The sequence below is a fragment of the Pinus tabuliformis genome, chromosome 4_1 (genome assembly GCF_031772625.1).
Source record: "Pinus tabuliformis cultivar Carrire ecotype Pingquan chromosome 4_1, CPIR1, whole genome shotgun sequence".
In the NCBI taxonomy this organism is placed as follows: domain Eukaryota; kingdom Viridiplantae; phylum Streptophyta; class Pinopsida; order Pinales; family Pinaceae; genus Pinus; species Pinus tabuliformis.
Window position 1 is genome coordinate 614,516,867 of NC_142303.1, and position 23,603 is coordinate 614,540,469.

Below are 23,603 nucleotides of genomic sequence, written 5' to 3' on the forward strand. Positions count from 1 at the left end.
TCAGGTCCTGCTCCATCAACCATTTTCGCGACATTGTTGCCACTTGATAAGCCCTTACAATATCTTGTAGTAAGAGTACAATATTATTTTTCTGTTGTTGTTGCCTCAGTTGTGTTTTTTAAGTGACATTGAAGAAAAATGGCCAGACTTGAAGATGCATTAAAGTTATTGAATATCCTAATTCATTCCACTGTTGATGAGATGGTCAAAGTTAACAAAGAAACTCTCTTTGACATCCAAACCTCTCTGCAAACTGCACATGAGAATATTGAGTTTTTGCAGCTTGAAACAAAACTACAGCAGGAAGAATTACACCAGTGGAGTCATCATTCTGAACCTGTTTCTGTTCAGAACAATGAAGCAGACTCCCATAAACAGCAAGTCAATAATGTTACAGTTCATTCAGATAAAGCAGCAAAGTTACATGCAGATGCAGAGGTTCAGTCTGCACTTCCCAAGCCCATCATCAAACCTTGGGAACAGCTTGTCCACAACAAGCACAGAACTGGTCTTGGATATGACAAGGACTTGTCCTTTCATATTCCAGACTATTCAAAGCCCATTCAATTTCAGAGTGCTGGATTCATTGATGACAGTTCACTTGCTCCTCATAACAGTTCACCTCCAGCCGTTCCAGATTGTGCCCCTCTTCCACAGCAACAACAACAACAACAACAACAGATCGTGAAATGCCAACACTGTGATCGAGTTGGCCATCTGAAAGATCACTGTTTTGATCTTCATCCATGTGAGCACTGTCATAAAACCAGTCATTCTTCAAACAGATGCTTCAGAAACAAACGTCCTGCAAGAACAAAGATTCATCTTGGATGGATCGCTTCTTGGCAATGGGCATCAACAGCCAAGAAGATATTCCAAACACATATCAGAACTTGTTCCAGAGTATTGAACAGTCTTGCAGTTGAGTTTTCTCCATCTTCTCACCTTGTATCTGACAGGGGGGGAAATGATGGTCATCTACAAGCTTCAAAGTCACAACAAGCGAGCCAGAGCCACAACTTGCCACACTAGTTTCAGAGTTGCAGCCAGAGACAAAGATGCCCGTGAACACAGATTGAGAACACTTCCTCTAGCAGAAGACTCCAGCTTCTTGCCAGCTTTGGAAGAGTTCCAGGAATTGCATTAAGCATTCCAGAGTTGTTGGTTATCCTTAAACCATCACAGGTTGAGACTTCCCTTTTCAGGTTGAAGTTTTACCTTTTATGTGGGGTGAGACCTCCCTTTTATGGTTGAAGGTTTCCCTCTTTAAAACAATAGGATCACTTCCTCTAGCAGAAAACTTCAGTTTCTTGCCAGTTTTGGAAGAGTTCCGGGAACTGCACTAAGCGTTCCAGTGTTGGTGGTCATCCTTAAACCACCGCCCTTTTTTTACCAACATTTCATAGAGCACATTCAGCCTAGTGCTGCCATGCATTTTTTGCACATTTTGTATTACAGCTCTCTTCTTGGACTCATACATAACCCTTCGGATTAAGGGGGGGAATGTTGGACACCTAATCCTAAAGGGTTAGTGTGGAAGCTGAAAAGACTAAGCAGTCCAAGAGACCTTGGGATCTGAAACCCAAGAGTCACCTATTGTACTATAAATGTGTATCTTATGTTAATAAAAAATGAACTCACTGATTTATCTTTCATATGTGTCTTGCTGTCCATGTGAGTTTAACAATCTTGACAAGGAACATGACTCAAAAGAAGGAAGAAAAGAAAAAGTCACGAAGAAGCATATCAAAGCGGATTCACCAGATTCAAAGACAAAGGAGACCCATGTTCAAATCATATAAATGGGAAAGAACCTTCCAGGGGCGACAAAGACAACATATGCGACCCCTTGAAGTTAATAAGAAACATTTGATGGCTCCTATTTGGGAAAAATGACAAAAACATCTCACCAAGGAAAATGAGAGGTCAGTGAAAGACATATTGACAAGTAGTAAGAAATGGAATGTAAATGTATTTAAATCTTGAAGATATTTTGAAAAAAAAATAGTTTGAAAGTGTATAAATTTTTTGTCTCGTGAAATACCAACTTGAGAGTTTGGATTGAACCAATATACTCAGTATTGAACTCACAAGGAATATTAATATCTCTGGAAAAATGTAACGATTTTAGGTTAGATACCTAATCTCCTTTTTAATGTAAACTATCATATAGACCAAAAAAATATTGAAATTGAAATTAAAAATGATACCATGAAAAATTTATTAAGATAAAAATATTAAAAGATCAAATTTCAAACCTTTAAACCAAAAAATCTAAATAAATGTATTGTTTTCCTGCATAATTCCAAATATTGATATGGCAACATTAGTCTCCACTTCAAGAATATGTATTTTTCAAACCAAAAAAAATCATAAAGTAATCATCAAAAAGACATTATAAAATCGTATGCCACGAAACCTATACCACCGAACACTGCAGATAACTAGATAAATGGAAAATCTTCAAACAATAAGGACAAAGTAACATCATAACAAAGTCCTCACACAAAATGGACACCAATAACATTATAACCAATAATTAATTTAGTGAGATAATGTTGATAGTAGCCATTCTTATTATCTATGTTTCAATTCTTCCTATCCTACATATTAATGTGGAAATATGAATTCCTATACTTAATTAAAGAGTGAAAATAGCTCGTATCATCATGATGAGAATTTTAATACGATAAGATATCAATGGTGAAGGGTGGGTATATTTTTTTATTGATTTGGTGAAGGCTTTGATTCCTATTAATTTGTACTGGAAAATTTGAATGGTATATAATTAGATCTTTTGGACCAATAATAGTGGAAAATATATTCATTTAGTGATAGTGATAGAATATTTAGATAAATAATGTATGTTTTTGTTAATTTTATCTTGAATTTAATAATAATGTTAATATCTTTAAGGGCAGGTCATCGAATTTCTGTTTTCTGACGAACGAGTGATTTTGCCACTCATGATTGACATGCAAACAATTTGTTTGGTCAAGTTGGAGGTAGACTTTGGTGGTTGTTCCTTGGCCTCCACTTGGCAAGTCTCACATCACCCGTGGCTACATATCGATTTATATAGAGCCTCTGTATGGCGCAGGCATTTGCACATTAAATTTGCGAGGATGAGCGACGAGGAATGTGTGTTTTGTGAGGATTACTGAAAAATGAAATGGTTATTCGGAGTAGGTAAGGTTGTGAGCTCATATGTGGGAATGGATATGGCAGGGCATCACCCTGACAAACGATCGAGGCCCATTTATGACCTCACCATCCTACGAATTCTTGGGATGATAGCTTCGTGGGAGAAATATCACACTTGGCACTTGGTGGGCATATTGATTCAACTTGGGCGCGCATCTGTTAAATGTTGCATTTCGTCGGTTGTGGTATATAATAGTTTGTCTCATGAAGTAGGGTGGAGAACTCTTTAGGTGACCTTAAGGTGGCGAACCTCTTTTGTCTTGCATACAGGGCTTGGTTTAGTTCCTCGCCTTCCGCTCAACATTACTCACTTAGTTGATATCGTATGTCCTTAGAGAGGTATTTCAATTTTGGTTTCTGGTTCTTCCCTGGAGTCTTTAAGTTAGCCTAAATCCTTTTGTTGGTCATTGTCATATGTTATTTGAGGTCTACATCATGTTTTGTATCAATGTTATTCATTGATTTTGGTGTCGTTTGTCTTGCAATTTCATTGTTTAGGCTATTTGAAGTCTTGTAGTAGGCCCCTATTTTATTGTACTCTCCTAAGGTGTCTCATGGTCAGGGGTAACGTGTTACAACAAGAGTGATGACGTACTTCGTGTGCTTCCTTCATAATACCTTGTTTGGGCCTTCGTTTGAGCTCGTTGTTGTTTTTCCCACAGGTGACCTTAAATCCCTTGAGCCCTATGGAATCTCATTCAATTGCTCAGTTCTGGTCACGGGATTTTGGTACAGTGGGTCTTTTTCAATTTGCTTGTGACTTTATTCTCTTTCAAGATTCCCAAAAGGCTTATGTCAAGTACTCTCGGGTTCTTATCTATAAAGGGTCTAACATTCCATTGGGTCAGGCTCCTTCCTCTATATTTTTCTCGATGATATATATCTTGGCTTTCTCATTCATAAGTGTAAGCCTCATGATAATTTTCACTCAGTCCTTTGGGTCCTAATTGGGTAATCTTGTCCACTTTGTAGTCCAAGTCACTTTTCATGGTTGTACCAATTTGCTCGGGCTCTATTTTCTTGCAGGTATTGGTCTTTCATGGCCCCCTATCAATGATTACTCAATTGCAGGGGAGGTGCACCTAGGGCATCCTCTTTGAGACACCAAAGACTCTTCAAATGGGAGTCTGTTGCAAACTTTTTTTGATGTAGTTCCCTTGGAGGTCTGAAATGAAATCCGCACCTTGGAAGCTAAAGAGTTCAGAGACTGTATTTATTTCTTAGATTCTGAGTTTTGCCATGGCAACACCAAATGGGTGCCAGACTCTAGTAAACTTCGGAAGATGAGGTTATATTTCATGCATTCTATATATACAAATAGGTAGATGGAGACTCTTCTTCACATGATGCTCTGAGATAAGCAAGTTGATAATTATAATCTCTTTGTGGGTCAAGAGGATTTCAAGCAGATTCTCAAGGACATATGCTATGACATGGATGAAATTATGGTTAGATTGAGCAAAATAGAATGCTATATTGTCTGAGACTCTAGACACTGACTTCAATGCTCCTCTAGATGGTGAAGTAGTTATAAATGCTCAACCAATCAATATGGTCAATGTAGACTCCTCTCCAAATCACCCAGTGATTATCCTGGATGAATACGCCCATCTCTGCTTATGTTTCTATCTCATGGTCTCATAGTTGGTGGTTGTTACCGTGTTTTTGTCAACCTCATTTTTGCATGGCGATAGTGGTTAACGAATAAAATGATCAAATATAGGTATCTCTTGTTGGTTTTTGTATGATTGGTTAGTTACCACGTCAATGATTCACCCTTCAGTGGTAGGCTTTTGTTATGTACTTATCAACATATCGGTTTTCTGACTAAGACAATATTAGACTATCAAAAATATCATATATAATTTTGTTTTTTTAAATATAAATATAAATTATAATCAAATATTACAAAAGTAATAATAATACAAATATCTTTTATATATATCATCATATACCAAAGTTATTTGAAACTTGTATTTTTACTCTCTATTATAAAACTATTAATCTCAAGAGAAAATGGTTCATCAATAAATATAAGACAAAAAAAATTCATCAGAAAGAAATTAAAAATGAATCTTCTAACAAAGTTTCAAAAAAATAAAAATAAAAATGAATCTTCTAACAAAGTCTCAAATACTATTTTTTTTTCTCCCCTATTTTATGCATAAATATCTAAAATTAAAAATTATATTTCTTCCATCTTATTAATCGATATTCTTAACCTATTCATTATGCTTCAAAATAAAAATGAATCTTCTAACAAGGTCTCAAATACTATTTTTTTTCTCCCCTATTTTATGCATAAATATCTAAAATTAAAAATTATATTTCTTCCATCTTATTAATCGATATTCTTAACCTATTCATTATGCTTCTTACGGGTAAAAGAAGCAAAACTCTATAACTTGTTAAGGCATGCCATAGTTAATTTGTTTATGTAATTTTTATTTCGTTGTTTTTTTTTAATAATCAATTATTACAATTACTTTACAAATTTATAATGAATTTGTTTTTTATTAATGTAAGAGATTATAATTATTTTTCAAATTTTAGTATTTATTAAAAAATTTAAAATCATCATTGAAGTAAGATTATCCCGGAAAATATTAAAACTCAAAATTACACATATAAATTGATTATATATACACATTCAAAAAGATAAAAATGGTATGATATACTGGATTTAAAATTCGAAATTAAATATATAAATTGGTTTTATATACCCATTTAAAAATATAAAGATTATGTGATATAATGGATTTAACTATAAAATTGGTAGATAGATACATCTAAAGACATTTAAATGAAATTTAGAGTAAATAGATACATCTAAAGGAATTTAAATGAAACTTAAAGTGAAGAGGAATAGTGATAATGACTCTTTGGAATACGAGGGAAACATATATGCATCCCTTTTATCATGTTTAATGAGGAAGTATATGGAAGTATATATATATTGCTCATATGAAGTGGATAATGTGTTACCACCATATGTAAGATATATTTTTCATAAGACTCATTAATGAATCTTTTAAATATTTATTTTATGGATTGTAGTTTGTGAGAATAACATTATCATTGATAGATCCTGCAGTCCAGATTCATGCATGGGCCTGGGAGATGCACCTTATGCAAATCAGAAGCAGAATCCATAACACATCTTTTTCTAAAGTGCCCAGAAACTCTTAAGATATGGAGCGAGGCAGGAAATCTTCTGAACAAAAAGCTCGAATGGGAAGGTAACAGTATGCAAGAAGCTTGGCAGAAGTGGTGGCATTCACATCCACATGGGAACATGCGCAACCTTCCTCTCATCATCAGCTGGGGAGTTTGGATAGCCAGGAACAAGAGCATCTTCCAGGACAAGGAAACCCCCGTAGTTATCACAGCCATTCAGAGCTCTGCCATCTTTTCCAGTATCCCCGAACCCAAGGTAGTTCACTCCCAAAGGAATGCTCCAGAAGTGCAGTATGATGAAGGAATCCCTCGGGCTTTTTTCGACGGGGCATCCCAAAACAACATAGCAGGAGCTGGCCTAGTCATCCAAGAAACTCCATCGCACATTCTCAAAGCCTCTGTGGGACTAGGAACAGGCTCAAATAACCTTGCAGAACTGCTTGCTCTAAAACTCCTTATATGCTGGCTCATCCAAAGGCACACCCTCACAATTCAAATTTTCGGGGATTCCCAAAATGTGATCAGATGGGTAAACGGTCAAAGTTCATGCAGAAATCAGGTCTTAAAACAAATCTTGGGAGAAATACAGAGACTAAAATCTTTTTTTAACGTTTTCTCACTATGTCATATTTTCAGGGAAAGGAATGACACAGCGGATAAACTTTCTAAAGACGGTCTACAACAGATTTTGGGCAGCTGGAAAATAGAAGAAGATGATCAAGGCCAAATCAGAAGATCGGATCAGCCGCCCTACAATCAAATGCTCTGATTCTATGACAGAAAATTTTGTTTCTATTTCTCATATACATATTAAAACTTCTACAGCTTTGCTTTTTCGGCTTGTATAAACTCTCGGCTATGGTGACGGGTTGTTTTCCTCTATGATGAGGAGACCCGTGTTTTGACGGTTTCCATTTTTGACAAGTGCTTTGTTTTTTTGTTTAAGTTTACAGCCGTAAAGGAACTAAATGCAGGGAAAACAGAGACAGTCTCAGCATTCTAAAGGAATATGCTCTGGCTTAAGGCTGTAATTTTTTGTAAAACAGTCATGATAGTCTCACAGGATGACAAGTGATGCTACAGCATTTGCAATGTAAACTTTTTATCAACTTAATAAAAAGTTTCATTTTTTTCCTATGGAAAAAAAACATTATCATTGATAAATATAATTATTAAATACGTTTTTTAAAAAATTATAGAGTTGAAATAAGAACACACCCTTAGAAGTTCTTAGGCTTACCTCAATTAATCAGGTTCCAGTTGTTAAAGAACATTTGCTATTGAGAGGTATAGGTTCAATTCTCTCGACAGTATTGGGGCTAGGTTGAGCTGACAGGAAGTGATCCTTTTAGGTTGATCTACCTAGTACAAATACTCCATGGATGTGGTGATCACTAATCTTCGAGGATTGTGAACCACATTGAAAAAATAAGAAGAAAAAAACACACCCTTAGAATACCAAATAGTATGACAACACAATATTTATTTCTTGCATTTGATTGTTTTTTCTTAAGCACACCAAATACCACTCATTTCACCTTCCTTGATGAACCAATTCTTACTCATTCTATCTGCCTTAGAGCACCAAATCATACTCTAGACATTTATGTTTGAGCTTAAAACTTTGTATCGATTGCTTCAACATGATGATATTATCTTATTATAAAGAGGGGGGGGGGGGATTGCAAGGATTGTAAGAATAATATTTGGCCACGACTAAAGCGTTTATACAAATTATAATTTGAAATAATTTTTCATATGAATTTTGTCAAACTTAATCAATTATATCTAGGGTTATATGCCTATTGGCGTTTAAACACGAGGCATTAACATGGTGTCATTTTGTCTTAACCACTAAACCACGGCCCATTGAACTTTATATAATTTATTAGTATTATTGAAATCTAAAATACAAACAACATTTGTAAATAATTCTCCATTATTATTATTATTTCCACTAGCATAAAAATAACATTGTGAGTTCTCTATTTTTCCCTCCAATAGTATTTTATGAATATAGATTCCATTTTTCTATAGTATGATTGTGAGTTGAACACTTAATATGACTTAAACCCACAAACCCCTTGTTGGAGATTATATTTCTTATCCATTAAGGCACATCCACAATCATGCATTCCTTTTATTGAATGTTTGCATTCTTATCTAATTTGTATTCATGATTTTATTTTTATTGTTCAATATTTTATACATTTGTTTTTATTCATCTAATGAGATGTATAATGTCCATAATATAGGATTTATTAGATTTATAACTATTATTTTACTTTCAATATACAACACCACTTTGGTTTGATATATACATATGTATGAATCCTATTTTCATATTAACATAATACAAATACCTACATATAATACAACCTACTTTACTTTAACACGGGAGATAAAAAATTTAACATTGCACCTCTTCCATGTAAAAGAGATGGTTTTACAAATTGATATGAAGTAATCCATGTGCTTGTAGTTACCTATAGATTCCTGCCACTTACAAATAAAATTGATAAACCAAGAGAGCATGAAATATGTGATTGTTTGCCAGAGGCATTTTGATTCTTATCCAACACAAACAAGTAATCACTACAATGCAATATGTCTCACATCTCTATCACATAACGACATTCATTATTGGCATTCTTGACAATTGATCATGAACTTGATCAATTACCATTATATTTTAAATTTTTAAAAATTTCATGGTGAAAACTATAGACGAAAAAGGATTATGCAAATAAAAATTTCTACCAATACAGTATGGTAGTATTATGTCAACAACCATGTTATAATAAATTATGCGAACACTCATAAGTGTTTTTCAAAGTTTTTTCCATGAAAAAAGTAATGTTTTTTGATAATGCATGTCAAAAAAGATCTTTTTATATTTATGAATAATGTTAATAAAATGATATGGAAAATATTTAATGTCAAACTCATATATATATAAAAGTTGATGGAAAAAGAAATAAATTAAAATAAATCTATCTTAATTTTAGATTTTTTTTAATGTAATTAGAAGTTTGTACATAAATATTTTCTGTCTCAATGCTTAATAGATGCATGGTTAAGTTAGATTTATTATATAATTTGCAAATAAAATTGCCATTCAAATATAAATTTAAAATGTAGGATAAGGAATCTTTCAAAGTTTAATTCAAGTTTTTACAAAATTTATATGTAAATTGCATTTAATATAAAATATCTTGCATTTGATTGTAGTCTCTCAAAAGTGTTTGGAATCCCAAGTGAAAATTTTGAATATCATTTACTAATTTTTACAAAATTTATATGTAAATTGCATTTAATATAAAATATCTTGCATTTGATTGTAGTCTCTCAAAAGTGTTTGGAATCTCAAGTGAAAATTTTGAATATCATTTACTAATTATAAACTATTGAGTCTTAAAAGTTAAACCCATTCTTTTAAAAGCCCTGGTAAAATGTGAAAACAAAGAAATCAAAGCAAGTCATTTAAACAATAGAATATTTGAAAAGTTGTAACACCAAATGGAATGAATCCAAAAATGTAAACTAATAAGATGACCATTTGAAGTATAAAGGAAATCCTTCTAAAATTAATACGGAAAAATAAAATATTTTACAAAATAAAAAACAAATTCAAAAGTAAATAATCACTTATCATCGAATTATCACATAACTCAAACAAAAACAAATGAAACTTAGGTGGAGGGAAAATTTTCACATATACAATAGAGTTCTCTATTTAGGAGAAATAAATATCCTACCAAAATGGTCTAGGACCATCATGAAAAATATTAGTCTAGTTTACAAATTTTTTTATAATGTTTAGTTTACAAATTCCTTTACAATTTCTAAAAAGAATTTTCGCTAAAATAAGATAGAAGAAAAATTATATATTAAAAAATTAGAGACAAAAATTATTGTGCTATTAAGAAGAGACACTAAAAAAAAAAAAAAACAAAATACTCATCACATATTAGTCGATCCAAATTAAGATTGCAATTTCATAATCAAATTACGAAAACTAACATAGATGAAAAAAATAAAAAATAAAAAAATTGGTGAGGTATTTGAGAACTTGGATAGTGGATAAGTTGAATTATCATGTTCTTTACAATTTTTTTGTATTTTATGTTGCTTTTTAATTCCTATATGATCCACATTTAGATTGTATGTATCTATATAGATTGAATAAAACTTTGATATTTTTAGTTCAAACATAAATAATTTAAAAATTAGAAATCAACAAAATAAATTATTTTAACGAGTTGAGCTCGCACTTGAAAATTAGCAAAAGAAATAGAGATTTTCTAAATGAAGGGGTTAAGAGAAAGCGATTTCTCCACCAATTATGAGCACTAAAAAATAAAGACTAGGAAAGACCTCACATTCAACTTAGTCAAGAAACTCACCAAAGAAGATGAAGGAAAAACCTTTGAGGAGAGGGAGATAATCAATGAAAAGTTTTATAAATGGAGGAGAGGGAGATAAATTAAGGAAACCCACAACAAAAAATCATACATGGTTATCAGGCCTGTAAACCTATGCTTCTTTGTTAGCAATGACATTTGGTATGTCTTAATCCCATTTTAACGAAGGAATATTCCACTCCCAAATTCATAACTATGCAACTACATAACTAAGGGGATGTGACAAGGAGCCCCCCATCTCATCTCATAACTATTTTTGTGATATGATTTGATGACTACATGTTGAGCCATTGGACATTTTAGAACTTAGAAAAATGGCTTAAACCTCATCCTATGGAATGGGTAGATCAATCTAGTTTTTGTTGATGTTTAATAATCCCCTGTTTTAAGAAGGTTACTTTATTGGCAAAATGATCCATAACTTCATTGTTCTATTTGAATACATCAAAGAGAATGATGCTAGAAAAGTTGAGAACCTCCTTTTCACTGCGATTTAACACTGAATGAAGAATATGATCAATAACAACATCATTTGAAATCATTTTGCCTATAAAAAGTTTTGAGTCTCCATCTACGATCAATTATTATGTATTAGCATTAATGGCTAACATTAACCCTTGCATTAATGCATAAGCTTCCCCTAAATTATTAAAAACAATACCAAAACCCAAAGCAAACATCATTATTATTATTTTTCCGAGACTTATAATAACTTTTTATTTGGCCGCCCTAACATTTGACAAATCTAATAAGAACATTTAACTTGATGCCAAGATCTGGTTCTTCATCTTATCCTAGTGATAAACCACACTAGATAATTCGAAACCTATCAACAAATTTTGATAATGTGATTTTTACCAAAAAACAAATTTACTTTTCAATATACATATATATTATAATTTAATTTTTTGAAATTAATACGGGTTATAATAAAAATGGAACTGTTTAAATATTTTAAATTTAGATTTATTTTAATTATATATTAATGTTCTTATCGAGCATACATAAATTCCATTATAGAATAGTGAGAAACTTTTTTTGAATAAAGTAATTTAATATATTTATCTAAAAGATTTTTAAGCCAGTGGCTTTTTCTCGCAGCAAAATGATGAGAACGACATAGTTTTTGCCAAAGTCGCAGAATATGGAGTAAGTGAGGAAATTTGTTACTAAACAGGCGACAATTTTTGAAAATTCCGTTGTCGTCTAGTCCGGTTAGGATACCTGGTTTTCACCCAGGCGACCCGGGTTCAAATCCCGGCAACGGAAGGTGAAAAATGTTTTCTTGTGGTTTTCACCCAAGCGACCCGGGTTCAAATCCCGGCAACGGAAGGTGAAAATTGTTTTCGTGTGTTTTTCGAAGCGATTCGTCATTCGCTTTTTCAGAAATTTAAATGCATGAAGTTTACAATTTTCATTTCAAGTGAACTTTATAAATAAATGAAAGGTGTGTAAATCGTTGCTGGAATAGCTCAGTTGGTTAGAGCGTGTGGCTGTTAACCACAAGGTCGGAGGTTCAAACCCTCCTTCTAGCGCATGCCAAATTTTAAAGTTCTCTTTTGTTTTATTCATATATTTTTCAAATAAGAATATATTATATATATTTTTTTTAATATAGTAAAGAAAAAAGTTATATATAGTATTTTATTCATATATTTTTCAAATAAGAATATATTATATATAGTTTTTAATATAGTAAAGAAAAAAAGTTATATATGGTTTTGGATTTCAAGTTTGGTTAAAATTAGCAAGTTATTTATTAATAATAAACAATCATAAATTAACTATGACAATCATTGTTACATAGAAAACTCTTTGAAGATTCAAGAATTCAAAGGAGGAAATTCCTCTAACATTAACATGATTTCCCCTACGTTGACTAATTGTTTACCATCTCCTTGAATCAATGTCTTATTGCTCTTAGAGCCTTGCCTTTTGGCTTCTTTCTATCGCGTGGAGACAACTTTGAAATCCTTCATGTGAACCCCAAGACGAGACTTTGAAGAACTTGAGCCCCATTGGTCTTCTTCCTTACATTGGAGATAGGCCTTGTGAAGAATTTGAGCGTGATGAACTAACATGTCTTTCATATCTTTTCCATGTCATTCTTCTATAAGGGCAGTCAGTCGTGGATCATCTGAATCCATATCTTCTGGTATCAGAGTTGCAGGCCCTTGTAGCGTCACTCTCCCATAAATCTTGAACAATAGAAGCACAGACCAGATTTGTCAAAAAGTTAGAAACCATTCCCTTTGTGGCACTTCCTCTAGGGTTTCGATGAACTTCTTTGGCATTTTTTGATCAGCCCTTAGGAGGGAAATTCATTGGATTGTGGTTATCCCCCATATATATGGATCAATGGCTAGAAAAAACGTGGAAGCCACTAATGAAAGGGAATTGACTTGTTTGCATGTGGGAACGATTTCTTTGCTTTCTTGTTCAAATACAAAGAATATAAAGATGCAATATTCAGAAACGTCACGTATTTCTTTGGGGCTCGGGGAATGTACCTGAATAAATGGTTGTTGGACTTTGACCCAGATGATGATATTCCAAATGCAGTGCATGTCTGGGTAAAGCCTCCTAGACTCCCTCTATTGTGCTGGAGTGATGATTGTCTAAGAGCAATTGGGAATCATCTAGGGAAATATTTGGATAGAGTTGAACCCTAAGGGATCTTAGTTTGCCTGTGCAAATATTTGTGTGGAAGTAGATTTGGAGAAGGGCCTAACTACAGAGATCAACCTCACACAGGGCAGGTGGAGCCATCGTCAAGTTTTGTACTATGAATAGTTTCCTTTCAAATGCTAGATATGCCATGAATATGGCCATTTCACAAGAGATTGCAAGAAGGCTCAACTATGCAAGGGTGAGAGAAACATAAGAAGAACAATGACAAACATAGAGGAAGGGGGGAAACAAAGGAAAAGCAGTAGAAAGTAAAAGTCAATCAAATCAAGGTAAGAATGCAGCTTCAACCTCATCAAATCCTTTTGACATTCTGCAATCACAAGAGGAAAATGAAAAAGAAGTTGCAAATAATGACAATAGAAAAGAAGCACCCGAGGAAGAAATGGTAAATCTTGAACAAGAGGCTAGGGAGATCCGAGAGCTAGAAAAAATGAGAAGAAGAGGAGCTAGATGGGAACAATCAAAACTCTATTCCATCGCATGAAGAAGGCAATATTCCATCAGCGTAGGAAGCAGTGGGTGTTGGAAAATGTAACTAGGTTTGGTCTTCATAATTATCTTTGCACTTATGTCATTGTATATTTTATGTAAAAGCAAAAAGAAGAAAAATGAATTTTATTTTTCAAGCATGGGTTTCATGCTCAAGTCAAATTATTATTTTATTTAATCAGGTTCTTCATGCTCATTATTATTTGTACTAGTCAAAGTCAAAGGCATATTTGTAGTCTGGAAAAAGGATTTTCAAATATGTAATTTGGGTAAAAATTGCCTCTAGATGCCAAGTCGGCCTTCCCTATCAAGTCATCCCTGCCCCAAAAGACATGTCTATTTGAACCCCTCTTGACAATATAAATAAAGGGAGAATTGAGCTCATTTGGAGACAAGCATTTTGCATGAGTTGTTCTAAAATATCACAGAAGAAAGGAGGGCCGAAGTCTGAAATTGACAAGTAAAGAAGAGTTTCTCTTAAGCTCGGATTTGTGGAAGTTTTTCCTTAACACATCTCTTGTTGAAAATTTGTTCCTGGTGTTGTACATGTTGTTTGTCTCTTGTTGTTGATGGATTTTCTATGTGGAAGGAGGGTTGGGCTTGGCATCTTGAGGGTTGAAGTCTTTTTATGGTCATGGGTCTTGGATATCTCACTTTGACCTGATTCTATAAGAAGAGGTTTTTGTTTTTGTTTTTTGTTTTTGTTTTTTGGTTTTTGTTTTTTGTTTTTGTTTTGTTTTGTTTTGTTTTGTTTTTTTTTTTGTTCCTCTCGGTATTCCCCCTTGTGGGGTTTCCATGTTGGCTTGGAGCCTAAATCTTGTGTTTCTTGTTTTTTGTGATCTTCATGTTTTGTACATTTGGTAATTGTTTATGTTAAGCTCCATTAATTTCTTTGACAACTGCTGCCTACAATTCTGAAATCCAACTGCATTCTTTCCTTAATTTCTAGAAACCAACTGTGCAGTAATTTCCTTAAATTAAGGAAATTAACTGCAGTTAATTAATTTTCTTGTTGGAGCTTCTGAAGTGGTCCATTACTCCATCTGGAGTTCTCTACCTTGATCTGTGGAACACCTGACACATAGCCATCAGAAGCTTGATGGAAGCTTGGCTATAAATTTATTTGTTTGGTCCCCAAATTTGTATCTCAATTCCCTTCAATTTTTTACACCATCTAGCTGAGAGAGCAAAGCTTGGAAGTGCCTTCAGACTTTCTGTATTCTTTTTCTTTTTGCTTGGATTGAAGCTGGAGTGCTGAAGTAAAGAAGCAAGTGGACTGTGGTTTGCATCAAGAACATCACCAATGGCTGGAGGTAATTTATATTTCTGGGCATTAAGTTTTAACGATTCTTTGAGTTTTTCCGCATACAGAATCTCTGATACCAAAATAAATTTCTTACAAAATTATAAACATTTCTTTAACCAGAGTAAAAAAAATGTTCGGTAAAATGAATATGTCAAATTGACATTTTAATAAACTTCATACAAGAAAACTATATGAGTAAAAACTGTGATAAATATTAGTATTACTTCAAATGACAGCAGGAATTTCTTTCTAAATAAATAAACCTTAAATTCCTTTTTAATGAAAACCATATAATTAAAATATGCACTAATTAAAAAAGTTATTTTATTAATATATATATCTATATATATATATATATATATCCCATAAAAATTGGTTCAACGAATATGGTTAAAGTGTATATATATGCATACACCATATATGGTGCCAACCCACACCACACATAAACCAAAAAGAAAGGGGCCCATAAACCTTATCCCATGGCAACATATGTGCTAAACGTTCAAATTAGGTGATGGATATATATAAGTATATGGTTATAACCATAACTTATCCCTGTTGTAGCAAAACTCGTCATCTTTGCTGCTCAAAGAAGACAAATTCTTGAATAGGGTGGTAAGGATTGAGGAATTAGGAGGGGTTTCATGAATGCGAACATGTTTCGAATAGTCTACATTAGGTAGAGGGAATGATTTTAGCGAGGATGGAAATGTGGGTCTCTGCAATTTCGGTTGTGAAAACGCATAAAATATGAATGCAGGGATATAAGGGCCGAGCAGATTCCGAAGAATAGGTTTCTCTAGGCGGGCAGCAAACATTTGTATTTGCTATTGAATATTCATGCAATCCTCGAAGTCTCAAGTAGGCTTTTATCATCTAGCCAAGCAGTTTAATGACACATTGTTGTAGGTGCATATTTCTTGGATTTAATATCAAAATAAGAATACGTAGTAATATCAAATGATAAATTAAAATTTCAACAAAAGATTTCCAGTTCGCTAATCAGATACCATATTTACGAATACCTTTGCACCTTACAATAACAGTAACTGCAAATTGAGCGTTAAACATTAGAATTCCACAAGGCCGATTCAAATTAAACTAAGTTTTGTTATGAAATTAGGATTCAGCACATCGTTATCATTAAAATTTGAGATATTGAATCTAATTACCAAAATTTAAAACTCGTTTGTTTTTTATGAATCTAATATGGTTAACGTTAATATTAACACATGGTGGATTGATTCTGGATCAACAATTCACATTTCGAATTCCTTGCAGGGTTTGCAAAACCTAAGGAAGCCAGTGGGAAGTGAGCAAAGCATCTTATTAGGAAACAAGATGGGCTCGCATGTGGAAGCTATAGGAACATGTTATTTAACTTTAAGTAGTGGTTTTGTTTTGGAATTAGAAAAGACCTTTTATGTTCCAAGTTTTTCTAGAAACTTGATTTCAGTTTCAAGGCTTGTACCTTTTGGATATTCCTTAAACTTTTCAGAAAAATCTTTCAGTCTATTCTATAAATCTGATTATGTTGGGAATGGTATTTTGTCTAATGGTCTTTACTGCATTAATTTACAAAACAATGTCACTTATGATTCAATGCATGTTCACACTGGCACTAAAAGATGTGTTATTAATGAAGATTCCTCTAAATTATGGCACCGGAGACTAGGTCATATCTCCATAGATAGAATTAAATGATTGGTAAATGAAGGAATACTTAATACTCTAGATTTTACTGATTTTGAGACTCGTGTGGACTGCATAAAGGGAAAGCAGACCAACAAGTCAAAGAAAGGTGCCAATAGGAGTTCGGATATATTAGAAATCATACATACTGATATATGTAGTCCAGACATGGACTCACATGGTCAGAGATACTTCATCTCCTTTATAGATGATTACTCACGATATATGTATCTCTACATGCTTCATAAAAAGAGCAAAGCATTAGATGCCTTTAAGATCTTTAAGGCTGAAGTAGAGAAACAATGCGGCAAGCAAATTAAGATCGTGAGATCAAATAGAGGTGGAGAATATTATGGTAGATACACAGAAGATGGACAAGCACCTGGGCCATTTGCTAAATTTCTTCAAGAGCATGGGATTGTTGCCCCATACACCATGCCTGGTTCACCCGACCAAAATGGTGTAGCAGAAAGAAGAAATCGAACATTATTGGACATGGTGCGGAGTATGCTTAGCAGCTCCAATCTTCCTAAATCCTTGTGGACTGAAGCACTTAAAACGACAGTGTATATATTAAACCGAGTTCCAACCAAGGTGGTTCCTTAAACGCCATTTGAATTATGGAAAGGTTGGAAACCGAGTTTGCGACATATGCGCGTTTGGGGATGCCCGTCTGAAGTGAGAATTTATAATCCACAAGAGAAGAAGCTGGACCCAAGGACCATTAGTGGGTATTTCATTGGATATGCTAAAAGGTCTAAAGGTTACAGATTTTATTGTCCATCTCACAGCACTAGGATTGTGGAATCAAGAAATGCAAAGTTTCTTGAAAATGACTTGATCAGTGGGAGCGATCAAACCAGAAACATAGTTTCTGAGAAGGATCATTCAGAATCTTAACCTTCCACTTCAAGTGATAGATTGGTTATTGTTCATAGCACCCCTCAAGTACAAACTGGTGTTGAACAACCAATTGTTGAAGTTCCACAAGCTGCTGGCGATATTCCAGTAGATCAAGGAGTTCAAGAGTTGCCCAGAACTTTTGAACAACAAGTTGAACCACATACTTCTAAGGAAGATGATGGTACAACATTAAGAAGATCTACTAGACCTAAGAGATCAGCAATTCCTAATAATTATGTTGTGTATCTACAAGAATCTGACTACAACATTGGAGCCGAAAATGATCCCGAGTCATTTTCACAAGCCATGAGTTGCAAAGAATCAGAACTATGGTACAATGCCATGAAGGAAGAGATGAATTCCATAAAGAGTAACAAAGTCTGGGATCTTGTTGAGTTGCCTAATGGTGCAAAAGCCATTGGATGTAAATGGGTCTTTAAGACAAAGAAAGACTCATTGGGCAACATTGAGAGATACAAGGCAAGACTTGTTGCTAAGGGATTCACTCATAAAGAAGGAATCGACTACACGGAGACCTTTTCTCCTGTATCTAAGAAAGATTCCTTGCGCGTTATTATGGTATTAGTAGCCCATTTTGACTTGGAGTTGCAACAAATGGATGTGAAAACGGATTTTCTTAATGGAGATCTAGAGGAGGAGGTTTACATGAAACAACCTGAAGGATTGCCCTCTAGTGATGGTGAGCAATTGGTTTGCAAGCTCAAGAAGTCATTATATGGTTTAAAACAAGCATCCCGCCAATAGTATTTGAAATTCCATAATGTAATTTCTTCTTTTGGTTTTGTAGAAAACATTATGGATCAATGTATATACCTGAAAGTTAGTGGGAGTAAAATTTGTTTTCTTGTTTTATATGTGGATGAGATTTTGCTAGCAACCAATGATAAGGCTTTGCTACATGAGGTGAAACAATTCCTCTCTAAAAATTTTGATATGAAGGATATGGATGAGGCATCTTATGTCATTGGCATTAAGATCCATAGAGATAGATTTCGAGGCATCTTGGGTCTGTCACATGAAACCTATATTAATAAAATTTTAGAGAGATTTCGGATGAAGGATTGTTCACCAAGTGTAGCTCCCATTGTGAAGGGTGATAGGTTCAATTTGAACCAATGCCCGAAGAACGACTTTGAAAGGGAACAAATGAAGAACATTCCATATGCTTCTGCTGTCGGAAGCCTAATGTATGCTCAAGTCTGCACAAGACCTGACATTGCATTTGTTGTGGGAATGTTGGGACGATATCAGAGTGATCCAGGTTTAGACCACTGGAGAGCTGCAAAGAAAGTAATGAGGTACCTTCAAGGAACCAAAAACTACATGCTTATGTATAGACGGATGGACAACTTGGAAGTAATTGGTTACTCAGATTCTGACTTTGCTGGATGTGTTGATTCACGCAAATCAACATCAGGTTACATTTTTATGATGGCTGGTGGAGCTGTATCATGGAGGAGTGCCAAGCAGACCTTGATTGCCACTTCCACTATGGAAGCTGAGTTTGTCTCCTGTTTTGAGGCTACTTTACATGGTGTATGGCTTAAGAGTTTCATTTCTGGCTTAGAATTATGGATTCTATCTCTAAGCCATTGAGAATATATTGTGATAATTCAGCTGCTGTTTTTATGGCTAAAAACAACAAAAGTGGGAGTCGAAATAAACACATCGACATTAAGTATTTAGCTATAAGGGAACGTGTTAAAGAAAAGAAAGTGGTCATTGAGCACGTCAGCACTGAGTTGATGATCGCTAAACCTTTGACTAAGGGCATGCCACCATTTAAATTCAAGGATCATGTAATGAATATGGGACTTGGTTCCATTATGTAGTTTCTCATTGTATGGACAATGTTATTTTAATGAAATTCTTAATTATTGTGATGTTTTTTCTCATATTTATGTGCACCTTAAGTTGATTTGAGAAAATTCATTTAAGAAGGACCAAGAATAAACATAAGGTTTATTCATTAAGAAATTGTTGCCACATAAATTATAATAAGAATAAATACATAGTAATACATGGAAGATAATACTCGTCATTAGAGGACTTATCGCCATGATTCATGTATCTATTACTTAATACAGATTATAAATGGGTTTTAAGTTGAGACATTAAGTTTGGAAGTATGGACCAAGTGGGAGAATGTTAAGCTCTATTAATTTCTTTGACAACTGCTACCTACAATTCTGGAATCCAACTGCAGTCTTTCCTTAATTTCTGGAAACCAACTGCAGTAATGTCCTTAAATTAAGGAAATTAACTGCAGTTAATTAATTTTCTTGTTGGAGCTTCTGAAGTGGTCCATTACTCCATCTAGAGTTCTCTACCTTGATCTGTGGAACACCTGACACATAGCCATTGGAAGCTTGATGGAAGCTTGGCTATAAATTTATCTGTTTGGTCCCCAAGTTTGTATCTCAATTCCCTTCAGTTTTTTACACCATCTAGCTGAGAGAGCAGAGCTTGGAAGTGCCTTCAGACTTTCTGTATTCTTTTTCTTTTTGCTTGGATTGAAGCTGGAGCGCTGAAGTAAAGAAGCAAGTGGACTGTGGTTTGCATCAAGAACATCACCAATGGCTGGAGGTAATTTATATTTCTGGGCATTAAGTTTTAACGATTCTTTGAGTTTTTCCGCATACAGAATCGCTGTTGCAAAATAATTAACAGTTTAATGAAGATAACATAATAAACATTAATAAGAAGCCAACAACATTCATAAGCAACTATCAAAGAAGAGAAATCTATCCTATTTATAGTCAAATTGATTTCTCAATAGTGGGAAGCCCTTCAATGAGCTTAAAAAATGTGTCGGACATCGCTCGAAGGAAATTGAAGGAGCCATTGAGGGAATCGGGGAAGATCTTGACAAGGAACATGACTCAAAATAAGGAAGGAAAAAAAGTCACGAAGAAGCATATCAAAGCGGATTCACCAGATTCAAAGACAAAAGAGACCCATGTTCAAATCAGATAGATGGGGAAGAACCTTCCAGGGGTGACAAAGACAACATATACGACCCCTTGAAGTTAATAGAAAACATTTGTTAGATCCTATTTGGGAAAAATGACAAAAACATCTCACCAAGGAAAATGAGAGGTCAGAGAAAGACATATTGACAAGTAGTAAGAAATGGAATGTAAATGTATTTAGATCTTGGGGATATTTTGAAATTTTTTTAGTTTAAAAGTGTATAAATTTTTTGTCTCATAGAGTACCCACTTGAAGGTTTGGATTGAACCTATTATACTCAGTCTTGAACTCACAAAGAATATTAATATCTCTGAAAAAATGTAACGATTTTAGGCTAGATCCCTAATCTCTGTTTTAATATAAACCATCATATAGACAAAAAAATTATTGAAATTAAAAATGATGCCATGAAAAATTTATTAAGATAAAAATATTAAAAGATCAAATTTCAAACCGGTAAACCAAAAAATTTAAATAAATGTATTTTTTTCCTCCATAATTCCAAATATTGATATGGCAACATTAGTCTCCACTTCAAGAATATGTATTTTTCAAACCCAAAAAAATTCATAATCATCAAATAGACATTATAAAATCATATGCCATGAAACCTATACAACCGAACACTGCAGATAACTAGATAAATGGAAAATCTTCAAACAATAAGGACAAAGCAACATCATAACAAAGTCCTCAGAGAAAATGGACACCAATAACATTATAACCAATAATTAATTTAGTGAGACAATGTTGATAGTAGCCATTTTTATTATCTATGTTTCAATTGTTATTATCCTACATATTAATGTGGTAATAGAGCAGCCGATTTCTTAGCCAACTGGGCATGTGGAGAACCGAACAGGGAAATGGACGGCAGTTGGTTATCGTTCCAGGAGGATCCACGGTGGAATGATTTAAAACTCATCTTAACCCAAGATAATGATGAAGCGATTGAGTATGAAAGGATTGATTAGTTGCCTCCCCATAGTGGATTGGAGGGGAAAAGACAAGATCATTAATGAATGCACATGGTTTATGCAGGCGAGAGTAACTCAAATTAAAATCCGGCATGGTGTGTATACTCGAACATTGGGAGGAATGATCATCCCGAGAAGGAATGAGGGTAAGGTACTGTGGTGGAGTGGTGGATGCGGCAGGCGGACAGGGACCGTATCACATCATGATCCAAGACCTGAGACGTGTATTAATGAGAAGGTTTGGCAGCAACGACGTATCAAGGAGGAAAGGTGGCCGAGCAGGGTTATATTACTGCATGCGTGTAGCCGATCGGCGACAAGGATAAATTTGGGAGGGCATAGCAGCCAAGTGAGGGGGAGAGGTTCGGATTATCTGCTTGCATTCAGTCCGACGGACTTGGGAGAGAATATCAGCAGTGTTACGAAGTTACTGATACCCATAATGGTAGTGAACCCAGACAGGGGAGAAGGTAGGAGGACGCGAAGCCAGGGGGTAAGTCTGGATACGAAAGGGAAGAGTGCGGTTGAGGAATCATCGCAGCGCATTTTCCTTGACATACCGGACGAGTCGGAAGAGGAGGATTTTGATATTCGAGATTATATCGCAGAGGAGGAGCAGCGGCCGACCTCGGGTGGAAAGGTGGGTAACTGGAAGCAGCGCAGCGTTCCATTGGAAGACAGGGGAGAAACGGAGGAGGGTTCGGAAGAAGATGAAGAGGACGAGGGTGACAGGCGTGGAAGGAGTCGAGGTCGGCGGGGACGAGGTAACCTGAGGGGCAGAGGAAGGCCTGCAGCAAGTGGAGGTCGAGGGAACCGAGCTCGAAGATCTGCGTATGAGGAAGGATCAGCCAGTGGGGTCAGAGGCAGGAAGAGAGGGAAAAAGGATATGAGGAAGAAATTGCAGGAGGCTGAGGAAGCTTATATGCATGAAACCAACCCCAACATCCGGAGAATTATAGACCACTTAGAGGAGGATGCTCTGCAGGAACACTCTGAGCCTGAAATGGAAGATTGGGAGAGTTTTCTCCCTGACCCCGGGCACACAAGAGGGAGAATGTCTTTATACAAGCAGTCACTACATGTCTATTGGGGCATGAAGAGATTACTTGCCAAGGCCATGGAACAAGTGGCCATGGAAATGGTGGAGCTAGCTCAAGGAATGCCCACCCTTAAACGGGAGCTGAAGAATATCCAAGTAACTCTTCTCATGCAGGATAGAAAGATGGATAAGCTGGTGCAGTTGTTTAAAGCAAGTGGAATAGAGGTCAAGGTAGAAAGCGAGGCCAAGCCAGATGCAATGAAACAGTAGAACATGCAGATGTTGATAGGAGGTTTTTCTATACTTCTTTTTGTCTTTTTTGAAATATTAGATGGTCCTGCTTCCAGTTAAGAAAAGTCTGTTTGTAGTCAGAATAGAGGGGTTTTTAGCTTGGTTAGATAGACTGGACATATACTTTTTTTGGATGGCTATTAAAAACTTTCGATGGTCACCCGGATTCCCTTCTGGGCGGGTGGAGACTTGCCTGTGTATGTAATATTTCTTTTCAGTAATAGAATCATGCCTCAGTTTACAAAAAAAAAATGTGGAAATATGAATTCCTATACTTAATTAAAGAGTGAAAATAGCTCGTATCATCATGATGAGAATTTTAATACGATAAGATATCAATGGTGAAGGATGGGTATGTTTTTTTTATTGATTTACTATAATAAAAATTTTGGTGAAGGCTTAATTTGTAGTGGAAA

General features: G+C 34.8%; 2 non-coding genes across 2 annotated transcripts; both read left to right on the top strand.

The window, feature by feature from the left end:
• The first annotated feature begins 12,000 nt into the window (after positions 1 to 12,000).
• On the top strand, positions 12,001 to 12,074 carry TRNAE-UUC (transfer RNA glutamic acid (anticodon UUC)). The gene has a single exon. It is a non-coding gene; the product is annotated as a tRNA-Glu (tRNA).
• A 192-nt stretch (positions 12,075 to 12,266) lies between these two features.
• Positions 12,267 to 12,340, top strand: TRNAN-GUU (transfer RNA asparagine (anticodon GUU)). Its single transcript has one exon. It is a non-coding gene; the product is annotated as a tRNA-Asn (tRNA).
• The last annotated feature ends 11,263 nt before the right edge of the window (positions 12,341 to 23,603 follow it).